Genomic DNA, 12,165 nt, shown 5'->3' with positions numbered 1-12,165 from the left:
GCTCCATTTGCTACCTCTTTCCCTCTTGGTCAGTATGCTTCAGCCATAATCCATATGTTACCTCTGAGCTTTTGTATTTTCTAGTCCTTCTGTTCTGAATGCCCTCCTCCAGATAATTATAACTATTCCCTCACTTCTTTCAGGTATTTGGTAATTATCTTCTTGTAGGTAAGGGCTTCCTGGTCCTTCATTAGAGAAAGACCATTGCTCATCTACTTTCTTTTCTTCTTACCCTGTTTTATTTTATCTTCATTGCATATATCACCACCAAACACCTCCCACTATTTGTGTATATGTTTAATAAAAAACAAGACTTCATTTAATGGTGTATCACAACCGTTATACCTAAATAATGTATATAGGCTTAATAAATATTTTGTTGAAACTGTGAATGAAGGTAAGAGAAATATCAAGTATAGAGTTGAGTATGTGTATCTGGCAATATAGTGAAAAATTCAGGTTTGAAACTTGAGAACCATAAGAATATAGAACTCTGAAACTACCAGGTCTTTTGGCCATGCTGTCCCCCTAGAAGAGGACAAGAGAAGCCTGCAAGTTTATTAAACATGCCATGCTAAAGAAGTATTTTTGTATAATAGATAAGGTTATGGTATGTTCTTAGCAGACAAACATTTGCAAAGTTGATATCTTATGAAAGTTACTCCTGCTTATGCCAACTTAAAAATTAAATGTGTATTTGCAATGCTTTTCTCCATTACATAGACAATAAAAATGAAGTAGATGTTGCAGCTTATTATTTAATTTAATTGTGGTGTGAATTCAGCTAAAAAGTCTTGGAAAATGGCACAAGCTAACTTTATCAGGCATAGCCAGCTAAAAGTGCTCTGACATTATCTACTTCTAGGGCCGGGGTTCTAGGCAAAAAGGTTGACCGTTAAGTTTAGGAATCTGAAAGTCAATTTCTTCCTCCTTCCTCTACTAGAGTTGTGATTGGGGGAAAATATCTTAAACTATATGAGATTTATTCTCTTATAACATGTTTATACTGTCTTTACCAAGCATAAGTCAACCAAACATATATTTTCTTTAGCTTTGGCTTTAGTGTCATGGATATAAGTTCATTAAGCACTATTCTTTTTTATCTAAATAATTATATAATCTATTTTATTTAGTGAGATCACTGGTCTAAAACCTTACAATTTGCCCATATTTCAGATTTCATCTTTAGAGCATGGAAATATTATTTGATTCCAGTATAATTTGATTGACAAATATTAAGTATGGAAACTTAAATGTTGTTAAAGAAAAATAATAAAATATGGCTAAAAAAAGTTGAATTTTTATTCATTGAAGTTAAATTTCCATTCCTTTTATAAACCTGAATAATAGACATAAACACCATTTATATTGAATTTAAGCTCTACATAAATTCAAGTCTTTGCATTTATCCAATGTAAACCATATGGCATTTTTGAGAAGTAGCTTTAAGCATTTTTTGAAATTAAAGGAAGCTGGAATATTTAATTTGCAATTATATGTGGAGACTTCTCTCAATTTCAATCAACAATTACTATGTAGGCATATGAATTTATCTCTAAGTTCAGTTGACAGTTTGATAAAAGCTCTCACATTTAGAAAAGAAAATTGTCTTTATTTTTCAGTTTGTTTTTAGTGCTCAAGTTCTACTTGAACATTGGTCCTTTTATTTTTCCTTTATTACCCGCACAATGACATTTATCTTTCTAAATATTTTCCTGAAAATTACTTATTTAAAAGTCCATTACTTTCTTAAAAATCCTTTAAACCTCAAGACAATTAAGGAATTGTTGACACTGATAATTCACTACCTGAATCGAGTTTTTTCAAATTGTGTTAATCAAACAACCCTTGTCTAGAATCTTCCTTAAAGCATACTGAGTCAAAAAAAAAAAAAAAAAAAGCACTGAGTAAGCATACAGCTTATGTGTGGATGGTTATTGCTGTTGTCTCTATATTTCTAAATAGGTTTTAAGGTTGGAGAGATTAAGTATTTAAGAACAGTGTGATAGTTTAATGAATGTATAATTTTAACAAAATTAAGGCATGGATGACACTATAAAAGAATCTATAGAATAAAAATTGGAAAGAGAAGGAAATATGTGCTTCTTAAGGGAGAAGGGGAGTGGAATAGAACATAGAGCTGAATAAAAATTGTTTTTGAGGGTCAACAATGCTGCTTGTGTGTAACTGAAAGTAAACAAAACCCAAAAACTCTAATAATTGAAATTGTGCTTTTCTAAACTATAAATATTGCCATTAAGTTAAAAAATATTAAAAGGAATCTTGAACTTTCAACACTACTCTTTTAAGCCCTCTTTTTTTTTTCTAAAAAAATAAAACTTCATTTAATATATAGAGGTTTCTGGTAATACCTTCTTAAAGTACCCAACGTTTTTGAACATTATTTTTCCTGACTTTAAAATACTTAAAAGTATGTAAATATTTCATATGTTGCTCAATCTTTCATTAGGCTAAATTGTTCCTTGTGCAAAGACTGGTAAGCTTGTCACCAGACCTTAATATTTTGAGTGATTTGGGTTAATCTGCATTAATTTGATCAAAAAATGCCAACACTTGAGAGTTAATCATTTCTCATTGAAAATGTGTAGCTACAGTTAAGGATTTTTAGAGTGCTAAAGATGGTGGTTTAATGTAAGTACAGACTGATCCAAAGTAAACACTTAATCTAAATGTGTGTCTACATAGTTAGCCATGGATATATATGTTAGATGGACATGGAAACATCATCTTAAAGCAATAATGAAAGTGAATGAATAGACAGAATCATAAAGACCAAAAAATAATGTTGGCATTCTTTAAAAGAAAACTATTAAAATGTGTTTTAGGGTCATATTGAAATATTGTAGAAGGGTATACTTATTTAGTCAGAAAGAATCTTTGATTAAAACCATAGTATTCATTCCTTGGGCTATGATTAAATTGTGAAGCATCTGGCATAATTTAAAATGAAGGTCTTGGTGCTCAACAGCAGCAGATAATTATTAATTGCAAAGCCTTTGCATTTCTGCCCTGTCAATCAGCACAAGTCACAAGTCAGTCAGCTGGTTAGAATAGGAATCAAGGCCAGAGAGAAAAAATAATTTCTGCTTAGCTATAATAAAGCATATTTATTTTTTAGTGAAAAGTAACTATTGAATTGTTCTTATCATGACTAAAATTCAGTTTGAATGTGAATGCCTACCACCAGTTTAGTGATCCAGCATTTTGTTAGTCTATCAACTGTTTATTCTGTGAATATGCTTCCTTTTAATCATGTTCGACATCCTCTGTGTCTTATAGTGTTCTAGCCTACTAAATACCTTTCTAGTTTTCCTGAGTAAATGGCAAAAATAAAAATGATACATATCCATTACCTAATTTAAAATTTTGGAAAAAATATCTTGTTCTTAATAAGATACAGTTCAAAATCTAGACAAATTTTTTCTCATGAATATTTCTATCTTTTGTCATAGTTATTTCTGTGTTGAAAGAACAAATGCATCCACAATATTATTGAGTAAAATACTTGAATTTTATTAGCTACATTTCATGGGATTTAAATTTTACCAAAATATTTTCATGCTTAGTAAAGAAAACATCATCTGATTTTTAGATCAGTATATACAGATATTAATGCCTTAAGCCTGCTCTATCCATCAATGTATATTTTAAACAGGTTACAATTGTTTTATATAAAATGTAAGATATATTTAATTGTGCAACTGAATATAGTTTTAATTCTCATTTTAGTTTGGCATTAGTTTAATGAAAAAATCTCTTAAATGAAGTGAACACATTACTGCTAAAATCTTTAAGTTGAAAATTTTAAAATATAGTGAAGGGAAATACTTCCTTTCAAATTTATGTTCATTTTATTTATCTTATATCTGATTTTAAAAAGATGCGAATGACAAAATAAAATATTTTAAAATTCTACTGTCCTTTAATGTCCTCCTTTCTCATTTAATAACATTCCTGTTCATATAATACACTAATCTATTTTTTAAATAGCTTCAAAGTAGATTTGTTGAAAATTAGAAAATTAAGATGCATATGAGTTCAAAATTCTGTATCTATTGAGTATAATTCATGGGTATTTAACAAAAATATGATAAAATAGGTGATCAAATATCAGTAGGTTAATTGCATAGTAAAAGTAAAAAAGTGGCTAACATATGCAATGTCTTTAACAATCACATTAAACTAACTTATCATAAATATATGTAGTTCATGAACTGAATATGGATGTACTCTTTCTGATAGCAGTTCTGATATAATCCTCTATTATGAAATTTTTTGTGTCTGCTCTTTTGCCACTTTCAACATGATATATAAAGTTTATTGAATCACTACACGTCTCTCTAAATACAGACTATGAAATGCCTTTCTAGTATATTCAGATAATAATAATGCCTCATATATGTGGTATTACACTAAAGCCTGCTAATGTCATAGTGTGCATTGTCAAACTACTTTAAACAAGCTAAACAGATATGTACAAATCCTTGATGCACACTCTAATATAAACATCATAGAAGGATGTAGATTTATTTGTCATGCTGAGTGCATGAGTATAAAGTAAGTGACATACTTTTGTACTAAAAATAAATTTAGGTAAAAATAATTGGTTTCATTACTTTTTTTTCACAATAGTAACATAGAACCCAATAAAAAAAAACCTATAAGATTTATAGTTTCAAACAAACTGTTTAAATGGAATATGTTAAAATATATGATTGACACAGGATTTAGAAATCCTAAATTCTGAACCTTTGATTTTGGTAGAATAAATTGCTTTGCAGGAGATTAAATACTAAGTGATAATTTTCCTAAAATATCATTGGAGGTTCTAATGGTTATATATAAATAAACAGTTACCAGTTTACTATTCAACTAAAGGAGCATAAATTATACATTTAATTTTAAAATGTTGCTATTTTAAAATTAAGTCTTTATATTTTAGGGAAGATTTAGTTTTATAGGAAAATTGAACAGAAAGTATAGAGTGTTCCTTCTCATATACTCCCTACCCCCTTGCTCTCAGTTTGTCCTATTAACATATCACATTGGTATGGTATGTGTGTTGCAATTGATGAGCCAGTATTGATATATTAGTATTAACAAAAGTCCACACTTACATTTGGATACACTCTTTGTGTTTCACAGTTCTGTGAGTTTTGCCAAGGGCATGGCATCTTATAAGTACATTAAAGAATCATGCAGAATATTTTGAGCACCCTAAAAATCCCCATGTTCCACCTATCTCCTTGCTATGTCCACCACAACTCCTAGCAACCACTGATCGTTTTATTGTCTCTATAGTTCTGCCTTTTCCAAAATGTCATATAATTGTAAGCATACAGTATGTAGTCGTTTCAGACTGGCTTCTTTCACTTAGCAACATGTCTTTAAGTTTCCTCCAGGTCTTTTTGTAGTATGATAGTCAATTTCTTTTCTAATAATATGTATTTCATACACCATAGTTTGTTTATCTATTCACCAATTGAAAGACATCTTGGTTGTGTTCAGTTTTGGCAAATACCAATAAATCTGCTATAATCATTTATGTGCAGGTTTATGTAGACATAAGTGTTTAACTCATTTGAGTAAATAACTAGTAGTGGATTACTGGATCATGTAGTAAGAGCATGTTTATTTTTGCAAGAAACTGCCAAAGGGACTACCACTTTATATTCCCACCAGGAAAGAATGAGAGTTCCTGTTGCTCTACACCTCATCATTATTTGATATTGTCTGTGTTTTGGATTTTGACTATTTTATAGGTATGTAGTAGTATCTCATTGTTGTATACATTTAAGTTTTACCACTTTAAAATCTTATGCGTTCAACTGATGTCTTGCTTTTCATACTATAAATTGTTCTACCTCTACCTGGGGTCATGTGCTTATGAAAACTAAGGATCATGTAGTCCTAATTTTTTGGAGTATAAGGAATCTGAGTCTGGATTATTTTTGGTACAGTATAATCTTTTTTTCTACACAGCATTTTTCATATGCTTTATGAATATTCAGTCATCATTTCAACCAATAAATATGCCAAATACATTACAGACACTGTGGTAGGTACTGAAGAAACAAAGAAAAATAGAATAGTACAAAAACAAGGTGACAAAATTAAGTCTTTCTGACAGACCTATTCTCAACTGCACAGCTTCAAAAAACAAAAAAAAAAAAAGAAAAAGAAAATTAATTTTTCTCTAGAGGAGTTTATCTAACATATATGTGGTCATGGGAAAGAAGTCATAAAATTGTAAAACTGCCTCTCTCTCATAAAAGATCCAACTAGGTAGATCTATATAAATCTAAACAAATCAATAGGTACACTCAATTCAATAGAATTAATTTTCTTTTTCACAAACTTAGGTGCTACACAAAACTAGATATTTATAAAAATCAATATTTAATTTTAATGGATCTGAGCATAATAGTATCAGTATATCACTTTAAAAGAATCCCAATATAAAAAGTACTGACAACTTAGAAAATTGACAAAGCTTTATAAAAATAACTAAATGATAAATAATTGAAGTTTCTGTAATGAATTCAGTGGGATGCCAAATAAAAAATTGTCTTTGAAACAATTAAAATATAGGATGTCATCTTCTTCTTAACCTCAAATTTTCTAAATTAAGTCAAAACTTTTCAATTTTCTGGAAATCCTAATATCTTAATTTAAAAAATAGAAACACATGGCATGTAACCAAATGTGTAACAGGGAGTATGAGAAAAAAGTCTTCACTACTAATCTTTACATCATTTTATGCTCTAAGACAGTGATTTTCAAACTGGATTACATTTAGCTTATCAATCAAGTATGATATGCAAGATACTTTTAACCATAGGCATAAACAAAAATGGAAACCGTTACTTAGCAGTTACATACATAACTTGATGAAGAGCTATTAGCACTGTGAGGAAACCATCTTTATCTCTCTTTTGAGGATATTTAAGGGTATATTTCACAGTTTTATTGGCTCCATTTAATTATGAATTATTTCCCTATTAAGTTTGCTGAGATATTTTAGAGAATTATTAGGGAATTCTCACAGAATTGGTTGATTCACTAAATAATAAATAAAATAAACAAGCACAAATATACAATCACCAAGTAGGAGAGAGTAATAAAAACTAAAATAATAATAAATAAAAAATATAGAACGTTAATAATTAAAAAGTAGAAAGCATGATTAACCACATGTTGAATATCACTAATAAATAAAATTAGCATTAGAAATTAGAGTAAGACATGTTTTTCCACAGTTCTTTCTAGAGTGCTTTATATAATGCTGCACTGCCAATAAACAACTACTAGATAGAGGCCATGAAGGTATATTATAATACACATTCACATAGAAATGTGTTATATTATCTCCCTGTCACTATAGATTATGATATGAGTTTATAAAATTTAGCTCACAATTGAAGTCTCATTTTCTTCCTAACTTGTTCTTGGGCTCACATTTTTGTTAAACCGCTTCAGTTCTATCAATATGAATTAATACATATTAATTCGATGTGAAAACCATTTGCCTATCAACTAATCCAATCACATACTCTGTGTCCAGAATATGTGAGGGGTTGTTTTAGGACAGGCCTTAGGCAAACTATGACCTGTTGGCTTAATCCGTGCCCTGACCTGTTTTTATTTGAACACATCCATCTCATTCCTTATGTATTGTGTATTGTTACTTCCATGCTACAATATCAGAATTGAGTAGTTTCAACACAGACTATATGGAGTTAAGAAAACATAAATATTTATTACCTGACCCTTTGTAGCATAAATTTGCAGCCTCACGGTCTGCAATAAAGAGAAGCATAAGGTAAGAAATAAAGAGAAGCATAAGGTAAGTTAGATCCCTTCAGGATCTCTCTGTTTAGATAAATATTCAGTAAGAAAAAAATTTATATATAATGAAATTGAATGTGTGTGTGTAACAAAAGGCATAAGTAGGTGGCAAACACAAGTTATCTGGGGATGATTCCTGAAAGGCTTCCAAGTAAAAGTGATACCCGAATTTTGTCTTAAAACATATTAATGTAAATTATTTAATGTCAATTTTTTTTTCTTTTATAAACATACTTTTCCTTTAAAAAAGAATGATTAGGGTTTTTTTCACCTTGTAAGATTAAATCTGATATAATACGCAACAACTGACTTCCCCAAGAACTTTCTTTTGACTTTTTAGCAGTTATATATAGTTCATTCATTTTGGCTAAAATATAATATTCATTGTGTGAATAATCACATTTTATTCATTTGGCTGAGATACAATATTCATTATGTGAGTAACCTATGGTTTGATTGGTGTTCTGGTCCAAGTTTTGCTCTCGCGATCTGTTGCATGTCTCCCTTAGTAGATATGCAAATAATTTATTTTAGATATAAACTACTAGTGCAATTGATGCATCTGATTTACATTTGTACATCTTTACAAACTCTTTTCTCAGAACTATAGTAGATATATTGTTGAGAAAGAAATAAACTTGTTCTTTTGTTAAGCTATTAAGATCATGTGGTTATTTCACACAATTGCTACCATCCTAATAAAATGGTTTTATGACTTGACACTTGTCCAGCAGTAAATAAAAGAGACTATAGATTACCATCTTCTTGCTATTGTTATTGGACATTGTGATAGACAGAACAATGACCCCTCTAAGGTGTCCTTATTCTAATCCCCAAAATTTGTGCATGTGTTATATTTCATAGCAAAAGGGAGGCTTATGGTTGCAGATAGAATTAAAGTGATTAGTCAGCTGACCTTAACATAAGGAGATTATCCTGAACTATCTACAATATGCCTTCAGTTATCTGCAATTCAATGTAATCACAAGGCCCCTTTATATGTTGAAAAAGTAGGCAAGAGAGTCATTGTGGGAGCGATGGGACACAAGAAAGACCTGATGGGGCATTGCTGTCCTTGAAGATGAAAGGGAGTCATGAACCAAGGAATGGAGATAACTTCTAGAAGCTGTAAAGGAAAAATAAGTATTTTTCTTCTCCTTTAGCACCTCCAGAAAAAAATGTAACTCTGCAACCCCCTAATTTATCCCTGTGAGACACATTTCATACTTATGACCTCCGGAACTGTAAAATAATAAATATGTGTTGTTTAAGCCATTAAGTTTGTGATAATTTTTTAAACAGCATCAGTAGGACACTAATATATATGCCTTTTTGATTTTTACCAATTAAAAGTGTATAAAGATTTATTTGATAAGTGTATTGTTTAGAATTTCTCTGGTCTTTGGACATATTGAACATCTCTTCAAATATGTATTGGCCATATGTGATTATTTTTTGTGGGAAATGTCTGTCAATGCTTCTTGCCCATTTTATCTTCACTTTCTATTGCTTCTGACTTTCTTATGAAGTGGTAACTGTTCTTTGCATAGTCAATAATAGTTTTTCTTGCTTTTTAAAATTACAAATATCTTTATCAAGTCTATAACTTCTTTTTGCAATTTCCTTAGGGTGTCTTTATTATTAAAATAAATCTTGATTTAAATGTAATTAAATTTCCATATTTTCTCTGTTGAATTAGTAACTTAAAATAATCCCCCCAATATTTACCATATTTTTGACTTAGATATGTTAAAGTGTTTTATTAATCAACATTAAAGTTTTAATGTATTTAATATTATATATATACATATATATGACATGTATTTAATATACATTTTTATTTTTCATTCACATAATCTGTTTTCCCCTGATTTCCCACTGATATGGCATGTAGCATGCACATAAGATTAAGTTATTGGGTCTTTTATGTGCTCTCTATACTACTCTGCTAGACATGTATTTATTCCTGTAATATAGAAGTGTCTTAATTATTATAACTTCACAATAAATTCTAATATCCAGAATAGCAAATCACCACCTCCAGTTCTTCCTGTTCAGAAATGCCCTAATTATTTTTGCCTCTTTTCTCTTTTATATAATATAATTAGAATTGGAATATCAGTTTCTGTTTAAAATTTTATTGGGATTTTGGATTGAAATTTCATTAAATCTATAGGTCAGTTATGAGATAATTAGCCTCTTTATGGTATTTATTCATTAACATTTTGCAGTTCTTTAATGTTTCTTAATATTATAATTTACTTTGTAAAATTATTGTGCACATATGGTTAATGGTTTCTATGTACTTGAAATAATTTAAAGTTTCATAAAACATAATAACATCAGTAAATAATGAGAGTTTTCATTTTTATCATTATTTTATTAGCACTCTTTTGTTATCAAGCTTCTTAGTCCATAATTTGTAGACTAAAACCTTCTCCCCTCCTGTATGAAACACTCAAATTTGCTGTCACTTCTTGCCTCGTATATCTATGTAATTAAGTAATACAGATAAATCTTGACACCCCTTAAACCATGCAACTACTCAGTTCCTGACATTTTTTTCTGTTTTTTTTTTGTTTGTTTGTTTGTTTTTTGCAGTATGCGGGCTTCTCACTGTTGTGGCCTCTCCCGTTGCAGACCACAGGCTCCAGACACGCAGGCTCAGTGTCCATGGCTCAAGGGCCCAGCTGCTCCATGGCATGTGGGATCTTCCTGGACCAGGGCACGAACCCATGTCCCCTGTACCGGCAGGCAGACTCTCAAACACTGCGCCACCAGGGAAGCCCCTGACAACATTTTTTAAATGAATGCTGTCTCCATTCCAATCCAGATACCAATGACAATATCTACAACCAAAAATTTGATGATAATTGAAAAAATGGGCACAAGCATTCATTGAAGTATCATTAGTTTCAATTAAAATGTTTCAAAATAAATTAATTTAAAAAATATAAAGCAGATTACCATAACTTTTCTTCACAATGCTGACCAGGTCCATGCATGCTTCTTAAAAAACAAAAACAAAAAATAAACAAAACAACAGATAACTTCTCCATCTTTAACTGCCACAACTTCAATAGCCCATAACTGTTCCACCAGGTTTACCATGGTTCATAATGCATTTCCTTTCACATTGATATCAACTGATTTAATTAATATTGGATGTCTAAGCCACTGGCAGTCTGTAATGTGACTGAACATCCATTAATTGATCTAACATGAAGAGACTAGATAGGGACTTAACATTGGATATTAGGGAAATCATTTAGATTTGGATCAATTTTCCCACCTATTATGACAATACCAATGCTAATATTAGGAGAAAATATTGCATGGCATTTCATTCAACCACTCAGTGGAGATAAGAAGTGACAAAAGAGAATATAAGCTACTGAAATCCATGAGGAAATATGATAAACTCCAGTAACTCCCCTTGCATTAACCAGAGGTTGAAATACAAATGTTATGTTGACAAGATGGTGCTGATGGGAGCAGAGTCAGTTCTTTACTTCTTTATAAACATCATAACAGTGGCATGCCTCTGGATGAGTGAATCTGGAGAAATTTGTGGTATAAAAGTATTCATTAGGGTTTTCCTTGTGGCACAGTGGTTGGGAGTCTGCCTGCCAATGCAGGGGACACGGGTTCATGCCCCAGTCCGGGAAGATCCCACATGCTGCAGAGTGGCTGGGACCATGAGCCATGGCCGCTGGGCCTGCGCCTCTGGAGCCTGTGCTCTGCAACGGGAGAGGCCACAGCAGTGAGAGGCCTGCACACCACAAAAAAAAAAAAAAAAAAAAAAAAAAGGTATTCATTAACTTGGAATTTAAAGAAAAATTAAAGGAAGGCATAATGACGTATAATACTTTGCTTTATTTAGTTATTCTGTTTAGTTATTAGAGTTCACCATTGACCTTTAAAAAATTCTGTACCCAAAATCTTCATCCCTCTAACTATGATTCCATAATTGGTTTCCTAACAAAACTGAATAAGGAATTTAGAAGAAAACAATTTGCAACCCACCCTTAAATATTCAGGTACACTTCACCTATTCTCCTGATTTGGGAAGAGACCCACATACTCTCTTTATGAAGAGCAATGTTGGAGGGAACAATTCCAGGAGCTACAGCTCCTTTCACATCTAAACACATTGAAAGAAGTGTAGGTAATCTGATTGCTTGGACCAGGACAATGATTGGACTACATTTTATTTGGGCAAGGGTAATGGCAGGAACCAGGTAATTTGTTTTTTGTTTGTTTGTTTGTTTATTTTTTAAATTCCTGGGCTTGTGC

This window comes from Mesoplodon mirus, assembly GCF_964341445.2.
Source record: "Mesoplodon mirus genome assembly, chromosome: 5".
NCBI classification, from domain to species: domain Eukaryota; kingdom Metazoa; phylum Chordata; class Mammalia; order Artiodactyla; family Ziphiidae; genus Mesoplodon; species Mesoplodon mirus.
Note: the sequence above shows the minus strand (reverse complement) of the source record.